At 44.8% G+C, this 21,306-nt stretch overlaps 1 pseudogene; it reads right to left on the bottom strand.

Annotated features, from left to right (window-relative positions):
- Window positions 1–569: 569 nt before the first annotated feature.
- Window positions 570–1,389, bottom strand: LOC135391230 (uncharacterized; annotated as a pseudogene).
- Window positions 1,390–21,306: the final 19,917 nt, after the last annotated feature.

Raw genomic sequence — 21,306 nt, 5'->3', positions numbered from 1 at the left:
CCACGCAGGTATGGCAGAGAATAGGAGCCAAAACCTCGGGCCTGGTACGAGCAGACCAAGGCTGCCAAGGTTTGGGAGTGCGGGCTTGTTGTTCGACTGGATGCCTCATGGCTGGGGGCTAGCCCTGATGGGATTCTGTCACGCTTAGACACTCTACTCGAAATCAAGTGCCCTACGCCCCAAACTGTACAGAAGTACGGGAGCCTACAAAAAACGGGAAGTACGGGAGCCTTTAAGAGCAAAAAGTATGATGTTGTTGAAACGGAGAATGGACTTGTTTTGAGCAAGACAGAAAAAAATAGATATTACTACCAAGTGCAGCTGGAGCTTTTCTGTGGTCAGAAGGAACAATGTGACTTTGTCATTTGGACACCGAGTGAAGCACACATTGTTGAAGTGCTCTATGACAAAGAATTTTTAGAGTGTTGTGTTCCAAAGCTCAAAAACATTTATTTCACTTACTTGCTGCCAGCCATAGTCAAAAGTAAGCAGTAAAAGCACGTACCCAGTTGAAAGGAAAGGGAGAAAATAGAATAAATAGGACAAGGTCTTGGATGCAACGTTGTCATTTATGTCTCTAAGTTTTCTGTTACTCCTAACTGCTCACTTGCAGGTGATAGAGAGCGAGTATATTGTTCAGGAACATTAGTACAGTCATCCTTTATCAAGAGGGGCTCAAGGTTGCACAACCCAGCTATGGCTACAAGAACATCATTAGCCAGTGGCTTTTTAGCAAAAATGCTGGAGGGAAAATGTTTCAATATTCTGAAACATTTAAGACGTCTCATTGAGCGCTCAACGTGAATGCGCAGCCTAGCTAGGCGACGTGAGGTCACCACTTCTGGACCACCAATTTGAGGGCGGCCCTTTGAAAGGTTTTGCAGCGCGAGTTTAACACCTACAGGAACTATGGCAGATATGGTGAATCCAAGAACTTCGTCACCTGGGTCAGGAGCTTTAAAAAGCCACTGTCTGACGTGATAAAACAATCACTGGCACGACCACCATATGGTTTGAGATGAACATCACAAAACCATTTGGTGCAATCACATGCAAGACTTTTGCAGTGTTATGTGATTTGTACTGACTGTAGGTTGTACTCCTTCGATTAAGATTAGTGGGTCTCTCTATAAAGAGTTCGAAACAGTCAATGATACATGTGACAGACTGGTAGTCGTCGAAAACGTCAGGCAATGTTCTTTTGATGGTGTCTCTGGCCAACCAAAGCACCAGATATTTCCTTGAGAACCTGGCAAGCTCCGATACAATGCAGCAGAAAATCCTGCTGACAGCTGCTGTTGACACTTCAAAGCGAAAGCTGAGGTCATGAGGAAGCAGTCCCAGGTGCAACCTCATCAGTGTCATGAGCACTTGATCTTCAAGTGCCATGGTAAATTGGGTCTTCACAGTGGTGGCAAGTGCCTTCACCAGCTCGTCAAACACCGCCTTTGACAGGCCAGTGAAAAACCGGAACTGGCTTGGTGGGAGGGTGGAGTACACGCCAAAACTGTTTGGCTTGCGCTATGCACAGACAGAGGGAGCTGCTTTGAACATGTGCTGTGCACGTGGTCTGAATTAAAATCTTGCTGCGCTTGAACTGCCTTTTCTGACGTGTTGATGTACTTGTATTGGCATCCGCACGAAGGGCAGGTATCTGCCAGGGACTGAAGTCCTTCATTTGTCCTGCAAAACCGATATCATGTAAGGATGTAAGAGACAGCATGGCGGAACAGTTATGTAAAAAGCTCATGTTTGAGACCATGTGCTACGCGATTCACTCATGTAAAACTTGGAAAAGTTTGCAAAAATATTGTTGGGCACCTCATCATACCTGACAACTTGCTGGTATGTTGCAGTGACGTTGGGAACAATGTCTTGAGCCTCAGGTAGATTTTCATTTTCTTCGTGTGTGAGGCAGTCATCTGTGCTACTTCCTGCTGATGATGTTACAAGCATTGCAGGTGTGGTAACATGGCGTCTGAGCTCTCATTTACCGTTGTACCGTTGTACCGTTGTGCTGTACTGCATGATATTGCATGAAATACAAACATAAAAGGTAACAGCATAGATAACACATTGAAAAAATATTTCACGAGAGAAGCAAGCGCTCTTGGTACCTACCGCCGTCTGAAGGTGCAGCGTTGGGTATGGGTTGTCTTTTGTTGGACGACCATCAAAATGGATTTAACACACCTGTAGGAAGAAAACCCATGTGAAAGACCAAGTATTATCCTCTGTCGACGACATGCTACGTCCAACAGGACCGCACGTATGTCATAGAAAAAAGCTTGGAAATTACACGCGGTACTGTGAAGACAACCAAGAGCAGTTTTCTCGTGGAGCACTTGTTCGACACACTGCCATGGCAATATACGATACATGCAGCGCTGCCCATAATCTGTTTGCATTGGCAGACGCATTAAATCTAAATAAGCGCTAGGCACAGCGCCCCATCGGCTGTTCGCAGCCAACTGGGCGCCGCAATTGCTGCTATGCAACGGGCAGTATGACACTGGCGCAAGTTACTACACGCATGACAAATAGGTTATGTCAATTACTTACCCTCGCTGATTTTCCCGGATTGAAATCCTTCCACTGAAGATTCGATACCCACCGTTGTCGGACTAGCCTGTTTTTCTCTCCCTGTGGAAACCCGTGCATTGAAAAAGGCCTCAAACACGGGCAGTCTTTGTGTAGCGACGGCTCATGAATTTGACAAAAAGCTTCGTCCCACACGATCAGATCTCTCTCACAGATTCTACATTCAATCACGGAACAAGTCTTCCCTCTGCTTTTCCACATTGTTTTCCACACAAATGTAGCACAGCGGCAAAAAAGCTCAGACGCACTCACATAGGCAAAAGGCACACACGTACTCGCAAAAGGCAAGCAATGGCAGGGCTAGTGCGGCGCCATCTATTAGCGCCTTAAGTAACTCGCTGCTGTAAACGGTCTATTGCAATCCACTTTATCACAGAAAACGGCTGCGCGCAGACGTGTGTTGACACAGTTGCCTCGCGACGTAAAGCCGCGGATTATTATTATTAGACGTATGTTGTACCGAACACGGACATGTTTGTCCGCGACAACATCCGTATATCTTCAGATACTTTCGTCCAACGTACGAATAAAACGAATCCGCACCCCCTTCAGCTATCTTGTTGTATATCTGCAGTGCAGCGACATCCACTGCAGGTCAATTAGTTCCACTTCTTAATCACCACGAACGTTGTCAGCAACCGAGGAAAACGGCGAGCGGGACTTCTGTTTCAAGTTTCTAGCTCTCGAAGAATCTTCGAAGAATCTGCTCGAAATCACTCGGGAGATCATCAGGCATGCGACTGAACCGTTCCGTGTGGCAACAGTTTTCTATCGCTAATTATTCGAGATAAACTGCACGAGTACAGAGCCCAGTGGTAACGTCACGACCGTTCATGAAGCTTCAACAGAATATCTATTCTTTTATTTTATTTACTTTTTGCTCGGGGGCCACGCGGGCCGCATGACATCCCCAAGCGCGCTGCATGCGGACCGCGGGCCGTCACTTCGGCCCACCTGATATATATACTATGTATATCACATAGGCATTAGGCACTCTGTCCTCCAATTGAATGCTTTGGAGATTCCAACAAACCATTTGTAGTAGCAGCTGTATCACACACGGCACTAAACTCTGTTCTCACTCTCTGCTTCATAAATAGGTCGGTGTAGCCCAGGAGGTGCTGAACGAGCACGACTACTTTTTCTGCTGGGGCATCAAGGGTGGAGAGCCAGGGACCGTAGACGTCTCAAGGACCTTATGTCATAGCGGATGAGGAGGACGCTCCGCTGTCAGCACCGCTTGTTATGGCACGTCATCGCAGCAGAAAGAGGAAAGCGAAGCCCGATATGGAGGATGACCTGCAGGGTGTCCTTAGATCGCTTGCAAAATATCTCAGGGACTCGAACGTGGCACTGCAGGCACCTTTGGACCCCAGCTACCACTTTGGCGAGCTCGTGTCAAGTTGGGTAGCGAAAATACCTCCCACGGCAGCTTGAATGCCAGATTGCAGTGCTACAGCTAGTGCAGTCCTACATGGATCCAACGACTGTAAACATTGCGATGGAAGAAGAAGAGTGCGCAATCTGTGTGGCTGCATTTGTTATATATGGGGATTGACTCATTTGGGTTAAATGCCATTCTCAGATTCGGGAGGAGGGAATCGGGTACTATTTTTAAGCCTGTAGTTTTTGGAGAAATCGGGTGATAACTGCGTCTTCGCTTGCTACTGGGTGTTTTTGTTTCTTCTTTTACCTATTAGGTCATTTTCTAGGCTTTGGTGTGTGTGTGGTTACCTACCAGCACCAATTCCTGAAGGCATAGACATTGTTGACAGTGCAGGCACAGATAATGCATGTGGGTGTTTCTGTGGTGACCTTTGTTCATCTTCAGTGGAAACGTTACTTCAGGATTGTGTTTAAAGCAAATTGGTTGGAGACCAGTTCGGGGGAAAATAATAGGGCTGAATCGGGTTTAAACCACAAAAGTCACACCTTAGCTATATACAATATATTTGCTAGCTTTAAAGGCAGAGAGAGAGAGAGAGAGACAGAGATAAATGTAAAAAAAAAGAATAAATATGTTGGTTAAAGAGGAAACTTAGGGCGCAGCGGTGCTGTTCAATAACGCTTGATATACACAAAGTCACTGAGTGGTTCAAACGACTATGTACTTAAGCATGTGTGCTCAGGACAGTTTTTCATTGCTTATGGAAACACATTCTCTTTACAGACATTTCTAGACGTCCTTGTGTGGCCTCCGAGCACCAGCCTTGTCCCACTGCCACTCCACTGACCTGATAACAAAACCGATAACACGCCAGGAAACTTTCGCGTAAGGTAAAGAATACGACGTGATGTATAACTGAAAAAGAGCATGAGACTTTCCACATATCGGGAGACTGCCGGATGAAATTGGCAGATTGGCGCCTGTGATAGCCTTCTGGACGACAAATTGACTAAGTTCGAGTTCTTAAGGTGCAGCAAGGACAACAGCTACTGTGTGCAGACGATATGCAGTTTACGTAATTACATGATGATACCGTCAATATCAAGTTGGTATCAAGAGTTACGAGCTAAAATAGAGGAAATTGACAATTTGACGCCAGTGAGTGCCACTTGGGCGGCGATTTCACAAAATATCTGAAGTATATAGATTGATCTTGTTGGTGTAAATCCACAAGCGACCAAAGAACAAGAACGAAACAACAACAGAGCGACTTGTGTGTGATCTTGTCTCCTGTTTGTTCTTTGGTCGCTTGAAAATGAACGATATAACGAAACGCAACTTCGCAGGCTGTAGGGCTGTTGCAGTGAAGTTTGCACAGCGCCATTTCGGGCCCAAACGGCCGCGGATCACAACAGTAAGGAGTTCCATCAGCGGGTTTTGCATGGTGTGTCAAACGGTATGGTGCCAAGGAAGCTACAAAACCTGTAGGAAATCAACAGAAAAAGCGGTGCTTCTTGAAAAGCGCGAACAACTCGAAACCGTGTACTTGAAAGTGCCGCGTCGTCTGCTAAACTGTGGAGTGTTGCATGATTTGGGGCGCTGATGTTGCTGCTCACTCGCGCCACCTGGCTAAGAGCAACCGGCCCGTAGCAAGGGAAGCAGGTATGGGCCGCGGACTCATAACTATCAATCACGGATATACAGACAACGTAATTAAATGATAACATCATCAATATCACGTTTATATCAATAGTTATTATGAAATGAAAAAAAATGACAATTTGGCGTCCATATCATCCATGGAGTCTGCGAGTGCTATCTTGGCAACGATTTGATCAAACTCCACTTCGTTGGACCAGAAATTTTGGTGCAGATTTAAATACATTCAGAATCGAAGGCGTGTATATTCCCAAATCCCTCTAGTGGCTAGGAATACAGAAGGTCGCTGACGCACGAGGCGGTGAAGAAGTAGAGAACACTGAGTGAATTTTATTTTAGTTTATTTTACAATACTGTTTACCCATACTTGTGGGTACAGTCGAAGGTGGATAGGTCACAGGGCAATTTACAACAACAGAAGAACAGACAATTACAACAGATGTTGCAGTTTCTAACTGAAAGCACCATGTCAGACTTTGCCTACCGGACGTCGGAAAAAGTTGATTTGCTGAAATGTGGGGAAGGAAAATCAGTGACAAAACCAAAATAACATGAAAATGAGCTTTTTTGTGGGGGTCCATTTTGAAACGTGTTCGGTGGTGTGTTGTCACATCTCTGAATGACAATGCACGTCCGCCGCCCCCAGCCTGGAAAGGAAACATTTCCGTGACGTGATCCAGCGGGTGAAAGTATTTCTACCGAGGCGACATTCGTCCTTTACAGCTACAAAAGCTACTAGAGTGCATCGGATGCGTCGTACGAAGCCTGCTGTCTTCAGTTCTCTTTCTTTTTATTGCGTGTTAGCGCCGGCGAAGTATCTGTGGCTATGAGCGCCGTACAGACGTAGACAGATGTCGGTTGTATTCAGTAGTATAGTTATGCGTGGAAAATATAAGGTGCTCCAAAACTAAATTGCATAGCAATCAGAGAGTTTAGATAAGCTTGAAACGAAACAACAATAACGCGGTTTGATTGTGCGACCCCTTCCTTCAATTCCAACCTATAACAACTTGATCTCCAATGTTTATTGTAGATTTCCAATAACCATTTGTATGGTTCCACGGTATGAAGACTGCATCGGATTGAATATAGGTAGGGTTCCGCGTTTACTGTTTTAATCGAAAAACATTGAAAAATATACGCCGGGTAAATTTTCCCTGATTCGGTTTTAATCGAAAAACATCGAATACAGAGGAACATTCCAGGAACCATGACAGATAAATTGCTGCACATGTCCAGCTTAAGATTCCAATAATGCAAGCAGGCTTTCCTCTATTGCTCTTCTTTTCTTGGTATTTGGTATGGTTGGATGACCTGCGACCACATTGAGTGTTCCAGGGTCAAACCTTTTGTCCCGAATCTGGTACGCTGGTCGGAATCTCATTCTTCTGCCATTGTAGGGGCCCCACCGCGCTTATGAACATTTTAGGGACGTGACGTCAAGTAGAATCTCGGTCACCGGATTTTAGTTGTTTAGTGGAGAGGTTACGACAGTATACATACACCTCCGCTTTCCACGTGCGGCGGTCCTGTCTTGCCGCGGCACCCGAGATGGGAAGGAAAAGGAAGAGGGCCTCGGACTACGTTTGCGAAAATCACTTTGAACTCTCAATCAATTTTGAACTCTCAGGCAAGGGAGATGTTTTCGTATGCAAGTACTGTCGCGTGACAGTTAACGTAGGATGTGGAAGAGGTGCGGCGTGCATATCGGAGCTCGTGCAACCGCGGCGTCACGTGAATCTGAAGAATCGTCGTAACGAACAAGGTGAGCAAACGCCTTCCGGTCATTTCTTGCAGCACTTATAGAACTCGAACTGGTATTTCGTAAAACTGGTAACTCGCAATGGTTGTTGTTCTTAATGCTGCGTTAGACGTGCACAGCAGTGAAATTACAGTGTAATTGCTATTCGCCGATAACCCTGTATTCACACGAGTCAGTTTTCTGCCAGCTGACGCTCAGGCGGCAGGGAACGTCACTGCTCTCTGGTGCCACGTCACCACTTTCTGATCTCCGGAGCGGCAGTCGGAGGCAGCCGGATATCTTGTCCTCCTGGCACAGATTCTGACGACCGACGGCGTCTGCTGCCGGCAGAACGAGAAGGTGACGCAACGGATACTTATCGCGCTTGCTTTTTATTTCATCAGGATTGCTCTGCATTTGTCCCAAACAACGGCATTCACTGTACTATGGCCAATTCTGAATTGGAACGCCAACGATGCTTGGCTTTACCGCGAAAGTGGTGCAACGACACACCGGCGCAGCAGCTTCAGAACAATTATGCAATGCATAGATAGGTGCCTACAATATAGTGTTGCATACGAAGCTTTTTTTCTACATGAGGCGAAGCAGACACGGAATACAAAGCATGAATTTTATAAACGCGGATATTTCTTTCGCTTGACAAACGTTGACTACACATAATCGTTCGCTTGCACCTTACCAATACATGCATAAGAAAAACATAATAATTGGAAGCTATTCGTTCTACCAAAAGTAAAATAAAAATTGATTAAATTAAATTAAATTAATTATTGACTACCTGTAGCTCGACATCACAGCGTCATCGCCAGTCGATCACTTGTCGGCACGCTATAGCGCCTATATTGGTGCTCAGCATCGAGATACGCTTCACTTGTGGAAAATAAAATCGAATGTGACAAAGTATATTCCCAAAATACTCCGACAGGCGTTTGGATCGTCCACACGGAGATTTGGGTTAATGCTGTTTTACATTCCATAGCACTTCTTCGGAACCTATTCTTTGGCACGTATCTTGTCCCGTTTCTTACGTGAATGCACTCTGCATCATCCACAAGGAGCGCAAGTGCAATAGGTTTTTTCTTTCGTTGGTCCACCCTACGCTAGGCACAGACGAAATGCAAGCGCGAATACAGAAGGGATCGGAAAACTGACAGCCGCCAGGAAATGGACTCGTGTGAATGCAAGAGAACGAGCGGACGTCTTCAGACGCGTCCCAGTAAACCATAGACGTCTAGGAGATGTCCACCTGATATCCCAAATTGGATGTTTGGATATCCCATGGATCATTGCAGAGAGCCCGTAGACGTCGCATGTACGTCCTGGCGACTATGCTTTGTCCCACTTTTTCCACATTCCAGGGACGTCAACTTCGGGATATTTGGATATTCACAGGATGTTCTCAAATCTGCACATATTGCTATAAATGTGTTCTTTCAGAAATGTGCTATATACTATGTAGTGGGGTGCCACACATTCTCATAAGATGATGTAACAATGTTTTATTTCAAGGCTACATTATGGCTAGGTTTTTGACGCCATAAGCGTATTGCAGTGTGGTAAATGGCAGCCTAGAGGCCGTTCGGCCCTAATCCACGACGAATACAGACCGCGCGTTAACAAATGTGCTTTCGCCTTTCACCATATAGGACGCAGGCTCCGTTTTCTGGCCCCTCCACCGCGTACGCGGATTTCGGGAGATACCAGAACCAGCATATACTGAAATACAAATTGTTGGAGTACGTTCATCAAGTGTAGCGTGGCATATGACGTTTGCAACGGTGACAACGCCTTTGCAGTTAGCTTGTGAGTCTGCAAACGACGTCAGCATATACCTGTGAACGTTCTTGACACCGCATCCTGACAAATATCGTGTTTTTAACTCAAGCTACTGTCTATAATGTGATTACTTGGTAAATAAGGCGGTAAACTCAAAAATTTTCCCTCTTATTACGTCATGCCACTAGGGGTCACGTGCCCTAGATGTCTCCGAAAAATAACGCGCGCTTGCTCCTTTCTTTTTACATCTATGAGATGTCCCAGGGATACAGAAAGTAAGATATTTTTGAAAGTGACATTGTGGACGTAGAGATAACGTCGCATAGACGTGGCGGACATATGCGACGTGTGCGACCTTTGTGGGACGTACCTCGGATATTTCTGGTTTACTGGGCGTAGTGACCTTGTTTATCTCGGGCATCCTCTCACTCCTTCCCGACTTGCTGCCGGCAGAAAACTGACTCGTGTGAATACAGGGTAACTGTAGGGTAAACCATGTACACGCAAGAAAAAAACATCGCAAAACTCAGATTTCGCGAAAATCAATAAACGTCGAAAAACATACGCCGAATCCGCCCAAACATAAACATTGAAAACACGGAACCCTAACTATAGGGTTGTAGAGACTGGAACAGGGCAGAATACCGCCGGTGGCGATTAGACATCCAAAGTTAAAACTAAAGTTGTTCTTGAGTAGATATCGAGATAACGATAAACAAGTGCCAAACGCGCCCTCGAGTACATTATTTACTTCTCGATGAAGATGAAGCAATGCTTAGATCAGGATAACCAGGGGCCTCACACACGCGGGCCGCATGTGCGTTGCTTGTAGTCTGCTATTCTGTGCCCCGAGGGCTCTTGACCACTGAACAGAATAAAGCTGACCCCCCCCCCCCCCAACAATGAAGAATTCGGAAAGAAACCAGGTTTTCAGGCCTTGTTTTTACTCTTGCTCGATACAGTGCTGCTTCTGTCGATATTAGGAAGTACATACACATTCGAGCAGTTCTTGTGACTCATAAACCTCACCAAGTAGTTATACCGACCTGGTCTGAACGTGCATTTTGATAAACTACACTGCAAGTAATATGATAATTAAGAAGTAATAATGAAGACAAGTCCAGAGCATGGCATCATCTTAATTACTACACCAAGTTTATGGGCTTGCAGCATAGCAGTAGCCCCTCCGGATATCATGTGCGAAAAACTATACGGAACACAGAGAGGCGCAGAGAAAAAAAAGGGGGAAAAAAGAGATGGAGCAGTTATGTACGAGGGTCATTGTGTGAACATTTTTAATTATTTCACTTTCTCTCATTTTTTTCTTTTTCACGTTGCAAATGTTAGCAAAATCCACAATACATTGTGTAAACCGACAATTTTAGTGCTCCTGAACGTTGGGATAATCGTTCGTGAAGACCTATGTACGAAGAACTTGAAACGCCTTTCGAATTTTCAGTGTCTCATTTGGAAAGGCAGATCATTTGTTTCTGTTAGTGTGTCAAGTGAAGGTTTTCACTGATGAACTGTATATGTGAATGCCTAATAACTATACGGCTCCAGCTCTTTCTTTTCTATATTTGTTACGCTCAGGCACTTTGCTATAATTGCGGTCATTTCCAGGAGTTTCATTACTCCCTCCCCCCCAGTGAGGTGTACACTCCCCCTGAATTTTTCCAGCCCCTCCCCCCCGAAATTCCTGAGATTGCCAATATAGCTTGGCCACCTATCCATATACCCATAGATATGTATCCATAAAGATATACCCCCCTATGGTTTGCTCCATTCGGAATTACGCAGACATCTTATCACGTCGGGTTCCGCATCTTGGCTTCTATGCGTGGTGGTGGTGGTGATGGTGAAGGGCTCGCTTCTATGCGCATTGATGATAGTGCCAACCGCAACACCAATGACAAAGAAGAAATTGTCGTTCCTCTTCGGTGCTGATACGAGTTGCGCAACGGACTAAAAGCTGATACCTGCCGTTCGAATTCAGCATGAGAGAGCCGCTACGATATGGCAAGGAAAAAAAAACTTGCCAAGATACGAGGCACAAAAGTGAACCTGCACGGCAAATCGCCGGCAGTCCGAACATTTACACGGCAGCAGACACCTACGAGCACTGGAGCTAAAGTCTGAGGGAAAGACACCATAGATGCAAATACATATACGTTATGAAGCCGTTTGAACTTCACTGTTAATCGTAATCAACCAATTTTTCTCGAAGTGCAGCACGCATAGAGAAGTACATGCTTCGCTTACACGTCTACCTGCAAGAAATGACCCACAGTCTTCTTCTGAAACATTGCACCACTTGCCAACTTCTTTGCGAAAAGTAAAGAAAAAAACAACCTTTTTCAACTCTGATGACGGCATGGGCATCCAAGGAATACACCACAAAGAGTCACTGATGTATTCTGCATAGCGAAGCTATTATAACCGACTAATACTATAGGCCCGTGTACTGCGATTTTAACAGTGGTGACCGCAAAATTTGGAAAAGGCGCCAGCAGACCCTTCAAAATGGGTGAAACCCCTTGTATCATGATACCAAAGGCATAATCGTGACGGCATATGCTATTGCCATTCCCCCTGGGATTGTAACGGAGGCGACCGCAAAATCCGTAAAAGTCTGAAGCAGAGTCCTTTAGAACGGGCGAAACCTCTTTAATCATGGTTCCAAAGAGATGTTATCAACGGCTTATGATGCTCGCATTGCAACAGAAGCGATTGACAACAGATTGACTCGGATTGCAACAGAAGCGACAACAAAATTTCGAAAATGCAGCAGCAGAGTCCTTTGAAACGTACGAAACCCCTTGTATCATGGTACCAAATGCATATTCATGACGGCTTCTGCTATGCCTTTCTACTTGGATTGCGCAAAAGGGGGGCGCAAAATTCGAATACGGCGGCAGCAAGGCTTTTCAAAACGGGCGACACTCCCTGTATCATGACGCGAAAGAAAGAAAGTCATCAGTGGTTTCTGCAATGTTATTCTGCTGGGGTTATAGCACAGGCGACCGCAAATATCGGAAAAGGATGCAGCATAGCCCTTCGAAACAGGCGAGACCCCATGTATGATGCTGCCGAAGATATGTCATCAATGGCCTGTGGTATGCCCTTCTACTTGGATTGTAACAGAGGCTACTGCAAAATACGGAACATGCGCCAGCAGAGCCCTTTAAAGCGGTCGATACCACTTGTATCATAGTTGCAAAGTCATATACGTATTCGCAACGACTTATGCCATTCCCCTTCTACTGGAATTATAACGGACGCGACCGCAAACTCCATAAAAGGCTGCAGCAGAGCCCTTTAAAACAAGCAAAAGCCCCTTTAATCATACTGGCAAAGACATATTACATATATACAAAGACGTAACTGCTTATGTTATGCCCCTCTCCTGTGACTGTATCGGAAACTACCGCAAAATTTGGAAAGGCGGCAGCAGGGCCCTTTACAATGGCTCAAATGACTTGTATCAAGGTGCCAAAAATATACTATGAACGGATTGTACTGGGATTGTAACAGAGGCTACCGCAACGTTCGCAAGTAGATCGAGCCCTTTAAAACGTGCGAAGCCCCTTTAATCGTAGAAACAGGGCATACCTGTATCCCCTGGAGAAGTCGTGTTTGAGGAAACTGCTTCCAAAACGACACTCGCAAAGGAAAAAAAAATCTAATTTGGGGCTTAATATGATCTGATATAAAAATAATATTAAAGATGTCCTAAGCTGGTTTTGTAATATGTATGCCTGAAAGTCGCGTTTGATAAAATCGCCTCCAAAACGGCACTCGAAATGGCGAATTTCATCAACTTTGGGGCTTAATATAATTTAATATAATAATATTATTAAAGATATCCTAAGCTGATTATGTAATATGTATATGTAAAAGTAAGATCACAGGGTTTGAACCCCGTACATTGTTCCCCTATTGCACCCTGAGAGGTCGCGTTTGACAAAATCTCCTCCAAAACGGCACTCCAAATGGTCAAATGGCCAGTTTAATGAACTTTGGGTTTAATATAATTCGATATAGCAATAATATTAAAGCTGCCCTAACCTGATTTTGTAATATGTATATCAGAAAGTAAGATCACAGCGCTTGAACCCCGTACCTTGTTCCCCTGTTGCACCCTGAGAGGTCATGTCTGACAAAATCGCCTCCAAAACGGCACTCCAAATGGCCAATTTCTATCAACTTTGGGGCTTAATATAATTTGATATATCAAATATTAAAGATGTCGTAAGCTCATTTTGTAATATGTATATGTAGAAGTAAGATCACGGGGTTTCAACCCCGTACGTTGTTCCACTGTTGCGCCCTGATAGGACGCGTTTGAAAAAATAGCTCTAAAACGGTACTCGAAATGCTCAAATGACCATTTTTATCAACTTTGGGGATTAATATCATTTGATATAACGACAATATTAAAGATGTCCTAAGCTGATTTTGTAGCATGTATATCTGAAAGTAAGATCACGGAGTTTGAACCCCGTACCTTGTTCCCCTGTTGCAGCCTGAGAGGTCGCGTTTGACAAAATCGTCTCCAAAACGGAGCTCGAAATGGCCAAATGCGAATTTCATCAACTTTGGGGCTTAATATCATGTGATAGAAAAATACTATTAAAGATGTCCCAAGCTGATTTTGTAATATGTATATGTAAAAGTAAGATCACGGGGTTTGAACCCGGTACCTTGTTCCCCTGTTGCACCCTGAGAGGTCGCGTTTGACAAAATCTCCTCCAAAACGGCACTCCAAATGGTCAAATGGCCAGTTTAATGAACTTTGGGGTTTAATATAATTCCATATAGCAATAATATTAAAGCTGCCCTAACCTGATTTTGTAATATGTATATCAGAAAGTAAGATCACAGCGCTTGAACCCCGTACCTTGTTCCCCTGTTGCACCCTGAGAGGTCATGTCTGACAAAATCGCCTCCAAAACGGCACTCCAAATGGCCAATTTCTATCAACTTTGGGGCTTAATATAATTTGATATATCAAATATTAAAGATGTCGTAAGCTCATTTTGTAATATGTATATGTAGAAGTAAGATCACGGGGTTTCAACCCCGTACGTTGTTCCACTGTTGCGCCCTGATAGGACGCGTTTGAAAAAATAGCTCTAAAACGGTACTCGAAATGCTCAAATGACCATTTTTATCAACTTTGGGGATTAATATCATTTGATATAACGACAATATTAAAGATGTCCTAAGCTGATTTTGTAGCATGTATATCTGAAAGTAAGATCACGGAGTTTGAACCCCGTACCTTGTTCCCCTGTTGCAGCCTGAGAGGTCGCGTTTGACAAAATCGTCTCCAAAACGGAGCTCGAAATGGCCAAATGCGAATTTCATCAACTTTGGGGCTTAATATCATGTGATAGAAAAATACTATTAAAGATGTCCCAAGCTGATTTTGTAATATGTATATGTAAAAGTAAGATCACGGGGTTTGAACCCGGTACCTTGTTCCCCTGTTGCACCCTGAGAGGTCGCGTTTGACAAAATCTCCTCCAAAACGGCACTCCAAATGGTCAAATGGCCAGTTTAATGAACTTTGGGGTTTAATATAATTCCATATAGCAATAATATTAAAGCTGCCCTAACCTGATTTTGTAATATGTATATCAGAAAGTAAGATCACAGCGCTTGAACCCCGTACCTTGTTCCCCTGTTGCACCCTGAGAGGTCATGTCTGACAAAATCGCCTCCAAAACGGCACTCCAAATGGCCAATTTCTATCAACTTTGGGGCTTAATATAATTTGATATATCAAATATTAAAGATGTCGTAAGCTCATTTTGTAATATGTATATGTAGAAGTAAGATCACGGGGTTTCAACCCCGTACGTTGTTCCACTGTTGCGCCCTGATAGGACGCGTTTGAAAAAATAGCTCTAAAACGGTACTCGAAATGCTCAAATGACCATTTTTATCAACTTTGGGGATTAATATCATTTGATATAACGACAATATTAAAGATGTCCTAAGCTGATTTTGTAGCATGTATATCTGAAAGTAAGATCACGGGGTTTGAACCCCGTACCTTGTTCCCCTGTTGCAGCCTGAGAGGTCGCGTTTGACAAAATCGTCTCCAAAACGGAGCTCGAAATGGCCAAATGCGAATTTCATCAACTTTGGGGCTTAATATCATGTGATAGAAAAATACTATTAAAGATGTCCCAAGCTGATTTTGTAATATGTATATGTAAAAGTAAGATCACGGGGTTTGAACCCGGTACCTTGTTCCCCTGTTGCACCCTGAGAGGTCGCGTTTGACAAAATCTCCTCCAAAACGGCACTCCAAATGGTCAAATGGCCAGTTTAATGAACTTTGGGGTTTAATATAATTCCATATAGCAATAATATTAAAGCTGCCCTAACCTGATTTTGTAATATGTATATCAGAAAGTAAGATCACAGCGCTTGAACCCCGTACCTTGTTCCCCTGTTGCACCCTGAGAGGTCATGTCTGACAAAATCGCCTCCAAAACGGCACTCCAAATGGCCAATTTCTATCAACTTTGGGGCTTAATATAATTTGATATATCAAATATTAAAGATGTCGTAAGCTCATTTTGTAATATGTATATGTAGAAGTAAGATCACGGGGTTTCAACCCCGTACGTTGTTCCACTGTTGCGCCCTGATAGGACGCGTTTGAAAAAATAGCTCTAAAACGGTACTCGAAATGCTCAAATGACCATTTTTATCAACTTTGGGGATTAATATCATTTGATATAACGACAATATTAAAGATGTCCTAAGCTGATTTTGTAGCATGTATATCTGAAAGTAAGATCACGGGGTTTGAACCCCGTACCTTGTTCCCCTGTTGCAGCCTGAGAGGTCGCGTTTGACAAAATCGTCTCCAAAACGGAGCTCGAAATGGCCAAATGCGAATTTCATCAACTTTGGGGCTTAATATCATGTGATAGAAAAATACTATTAAAGATGTCCCAAGCTGATTTTGTAATATGTATATGTAAAAGTAAGATCACGGGGTTTGAACCCGGTACCTTGTTCCCCTGTTGCACCCTGAGAGGTCGCGTTTGACAAAATCTCCTCCAAAACGGCACTCCAAATGGTCAAATGGCCAGTTTAATGAACTTTGGGGTTTAATATAATTCCATATAGCAATAATATTAAAGCTGCCCTAACCTGATTTTGTAATATGTATATCAGAAAGTAAGATCACAGCGCTTGAACCCCGTACCTTGTTCCCCTGTTGCACCCTGAGAGGTCATGTCTGACAAAATCGCCTCCAAAACGGCACTCCAAATGGCCAATTTCTATCAACTTTGGGGCTTAATATAATTTGATATATCAAATATTAAAGATGTCGTAAGCTCATTTTGTAATATGTATATGTAGAAGTAAGATCACGGAGTTTCAACCCCGTACGTTGTTCCACTGTTGCGCCCTGATAGGACGCGTTTGAAAAAATAGCTCTAAAACGGTACTCGAAATGCTCAAATGACCATTTTTATCAACTTTGGGGATTAATATCATTTGATATAACGACAATATTAAAGATGTCCTAAGCTGATTTTGTAGCATGTATATCTCAAAGTAAGATCACGGGGTTTGAACCCCGTACCTTGTTCCCCTGTTGCAGCCTGAGAGGTCGCGTTTGACAAAATCGTCTCCAAAACGGAGCTCGAAATGGCCAAATGCGAATTTCATCAACTTTGGGGCTTAATATCATGTGATAGAAAAATACTATTAAAGATGTCCTAAGCTGATTTTGTAATATGTATATGTAAAAGTAAGATCACGGGGTTTGAACCCGGTACCTTGTTCCCCTGTTGCACCCTGAGAGGTCGCGTTTGACAAAATCGCTTCGAAAACGGAACTCGAAATGGACAATTTTATCAAGTTGTGTAGTTTAATATAACAGCGATATAAAACACAAAATGCTATGATTTGTATATTACTCCCTCAACGCAAAGTTTTCCATTCTGTAAGCCCTTTGGAGTTCCGGAAAAAATGACTGTCCACCTTTCGAACTCCTTCAGACCGGTCGTACAGTCTCAGCGCATGCGTATTACGATAATACTGGGACTTCGTCCGTCGAGCGACTAGGAAGGGAACCCTGCCTGAGGCGCAACTTTGAAGGCCCTTGGTGCATCAGGGTTAACACTCACACATGGTGCCGGGGTTGGTATGTGGCCTGGAGGACGTACTGACTAAAAAAGGCGATGACATTTCCACAATTTGACTGTCATTGACTGTCCACGGATGTATAATGTCATTCAAATCCCGCGTTGCGAAATTCGTGATCAGCCCCGCCACCGAAAGCATGGCGCCGTGGACACTTCCGTCGCCAATCGTCACCGCCTCTGTCCCAGGGATCACGGACAACAAAAGGAGCTACCCCGACCTCGTACTACAGCAACTGACTATGGAGTTCATCGGCACCGCATATGACGGGTTCTGCACGGTCTTCACGGATGGCTCCTCAACGAAAACTTCGTCATCCTCATCTTTTGTGGTACCTTCGATACCGCTCACCCGGGGCTGCCGGTTGTCCCATCGCACCTCTTCGACCTCAGCCGAGCTGTACGGAATCCTGCTGTTTTTACAATATGCGGCCACCTGCGATCCACGGCGATGGGTAGTCTGTACGGACTCCAAGTCAGCTCTTCGATGCCTGAAAACCTCAGGTCTCCGCGGCTCACTGGCCACACTTGTGATAAACATTCTACGCCTACTGAAGTCCATAACTGCCCACGGCCACACCATCGCTTTTCAATGGATTCCGGGTCATTGCGGAATCTCTGGCAGCCACGTTGCCGACGCTGCGGCAGCGGCCGCTCACCACAAGGGCAAGTGTGTCCCGATTGTTCTCCCAAGGGGGTACAGACGGTCCCTTCTTCGTGACTGGGCTGCCTCCTCATCCGTCGAACAATGGCGTCGGGATGTCCCGGCCAGTACCATACTGGGAATTGTAGACCCAACATTCTCGTGTCGCTTACCGACATCTTTACCGCGCGTCATTAAAGGGACTATGAAATTTCTCGAACCCCCATACTTTTTTTCGATGGAAACTGTTCTTCCCGCAGAGAAACTAATATGCCACAAATTTTTCCGGACGAAATCGCTCCACTCTGCGAGGAGCGCGCGCTGGAAATGTCTCTTCCGCGTTCCTCCTCTCCCGCGCATATTTCCCTGCCGATGGTGTAACTGTACGGACCGCTCTTCGGTTCCCCGTTACGTCACCGGTGTTGCACAATGGCAAGTAATGCCACGAGCTCGCGCTGTGGCTGCCGCCACTGCCGAAATCTGCCGATCGCGCGAAAGCTGCTGTCATGGAGATTTCCACTCCCGATGAACGCATACGCGGGATCCTACGGCGCATGCTCCTGGCGGGATTCCTCGGCTCGGCAACACGTCACGATGACGTGTTGCTGAGCCGGCCGTGGTCGCGTCAAGTTACCCGTTGTGTCTCCGCTCGGCAGCTCGTCACGGCGCGGCGCCAGCTGTCCTCCCTACGCCGCTCCGTTTAAATTCGCTCCCGAGAAATCCGCTCGCGCGACGAAAGTAAAATTTCGGTTCTAGACTCAGAAAAATGTCTTCTTTCGAACGAAACGAAGAAAAAAAATCGTTTCATAGTCCCTTTAAGTCCCTCCTACATCGCTTACGGCTGAATGTTGCCTTTACGCCGTACTACCGTTACCAGATAGGGTGTGCCAGTAGTCCCTTGTGCCCGGAGTGTGGTGTGCCAGCGACCGCGGCCCATGTGATCATCGCATGTGCAACTTATAGGAGGGAGCGTCACTTGTTCGCAAACGACTTTGCGCGGATTAACAGCCGACCCCTTGACCTCAGACTCATTTTGGGATCATGGGACACACGAAAGCAGATGTCCGCCTTGCGACCCGTCATCAAATTCCTGCAAACTACCGGCCTGATCGACTCTCTCTAAAACCCTGTCAGCGTCGTCAGCATCATCCTCATCACCATCCTCTCATTTTTCCCCAATAGCAATGGGGTAGCACTCTGCTCAATGAGCGGAAGTCATCCCCATATCATCGTCATCATGTATTTCTCTCTCTCTCTCTCTTGACTGTCTTTGTCAAAAAATCGCAGTCTAAACATGGGCCCTGCGCAAAAATCGACGAAATCCTGATAGGCGCAATGCATTAAAATTCATTTGGCCAGGGTGCGCTAGGATTATATTCTGCTAGTGCCTTTCATGACTTCAGGGGTTCTTTGCATGGTATTCTTCTGTATTAGACGATGACACCTTGATATGTTTATTCTGTTTTGGTGTTCATTGGCATAAACACTGTGTCCCATTGAATTCACATCCTGTAAGGCCGCTTCCCGCATAGTGGCAGAGCGCGCCGGAGGGCAATGAACGCGAATTTTGGGTTTGCAACTGGCTTCTCATTCCTTCTCTTGGCACGTCTGTCATACACAACATGTTGGATCTCATTATATGAAATATATTATATTGGAAGTCAGATTGTCACACTAACGACCATTAAACCAATTCGTTCAATTGCTTCTCCGTAATGTGGTCTTCGCTGCAGAACACGGCAGAGCTCGGTTCAGCGAAGGCAGCTTCCCTGCTTAACCATCAATTCAGTCAATGAGAAACAGTCGGTCTCCACACGTTGAACGAATTTGCAGTCTGATTTCTCATTGAATCTCATTAAAATTACGAGTAGAAGCCAATGAGATCATGTCTACTATTTTCAGCAGGACCGTTGTGACGTGTACCTTGGAAAGCGTAATCAAAACATAATGGGACGAAACCAGACAGTGTTAACAATGTTTCTCAATTTGATTTTGGAACAATATATGATATTTGACAGCTGTCTAGTGTCCAACAAGTGGCGAGGGACATGATTACTTCCAATGTTTTGCATATTGGAAGCAATAAGATCTGTACAGTTGTGGACTACCTAGCTAAGTGGTATAGCCTTAGAAAGGCCAAAGCATCGTTATCAATGCCTCTTCCCAGAAACGGTTGAAATCTGCTTAGATTATTGCGTTCTAAACTTGCCAGAGACGTAATAGCATACACAGACGATATCATGCCCGCTATTAAAGATGGAGTGGATTAATAGTTTCGCCATCTCTGACAATAGCTTCATCGATCACGTTTGGCAGGACGTCTCAGACGGCACAGCCGAAGCGGGGGATTATTTTACATTTGCACGAGAGAGAATTGCCTGCCTACCGTGACTACACTAGCGGACGTATAGATGATCTATCCTTTTCAAGTCCAAAGCGTCTGCGTCTTCTTACTGGTGGTACAAGAGGTGTCAGCGCTGTGTCGACGAAATGTATCAACTCCTTGTTAGCACCATCGTGCTCATGTTCTTCGATTATGGTAAGTTATTATACGGTGTGTTGAACCGACCGAGTTAAAAAAATCCTAAGAAAATTCCTCTTTCTTAACAAAATTATGGGCCAACGCTATACGTATACCGCGGAGGAAATTTTGTCATCATTTGCAGGCATTTCTACCCATTTTATGTCTCGATAAATAGAATTTTCTTTATTGAACGTGCACATTCAACAAGGCGAGTGCACGTTTTCTTGTCAAAACAGACAGCCCATGTCGGATTTACTCCCCAAATACATACCCTACTAAGCGGTAATAACTCAGAAGATTGTAAAATTGCTGTTTTCAGGCGCGCACAACGTCGACCGGCTCCGAAAAAAGCGATGCGAGCTTTTCGGGCGCGTTTTCCTATTCAGCTCTAGCACCGCCAAGTAACCCGCTAGTTGGGTCTGACGTAACGTCACTTGACGCAAAAGTACCCACCTTCGATATGATTTTTCGAACAGTAGGAGTTGCTCAGCGCTCAAGATGGCTGACTGGGCCAACAGCATAAACATTTTGAAGGCCGTTTTGCAACAAGACGCAAATGACCTGCAGTAGAATATGCACATTGTAACGAGCATCGTTCGAGCAATATGGTTGCGGGCACCGAACACATATTGCAACGTGAATTTTGACTTGTATAATTTATTATTACTGTCCAACACGATTTAAACCAAATGCACATACGGAGCGCTAATAAGGAGTGTACATTTAGTCTAGCTCACGAGTGGTGGAATCCGAGGCGGGACCGGGTTTAGCATGAAA

The sequence above is a fragment of the Ornithodoros turicata genome, chromosome 1, assembly GCF_037126465.1.
Source record: "Ornithodoros turicata isolate Travis chromosome 1, ASM3712646v1, whole genome shotgun sequence".
In the NCBI taxonomy this organism is placed as follows: domain Eukaryota; kingdom Metazoa; phylum Arthropoda; class Arachnida; order Ixodida; family Argasidae; genus Ornithodoros; species Ornithodoros turicata.
Note: the sequence above shows the minus strand (reverse complement) of the source record. Positions and strands in the feature narration are given on the sequence as shown.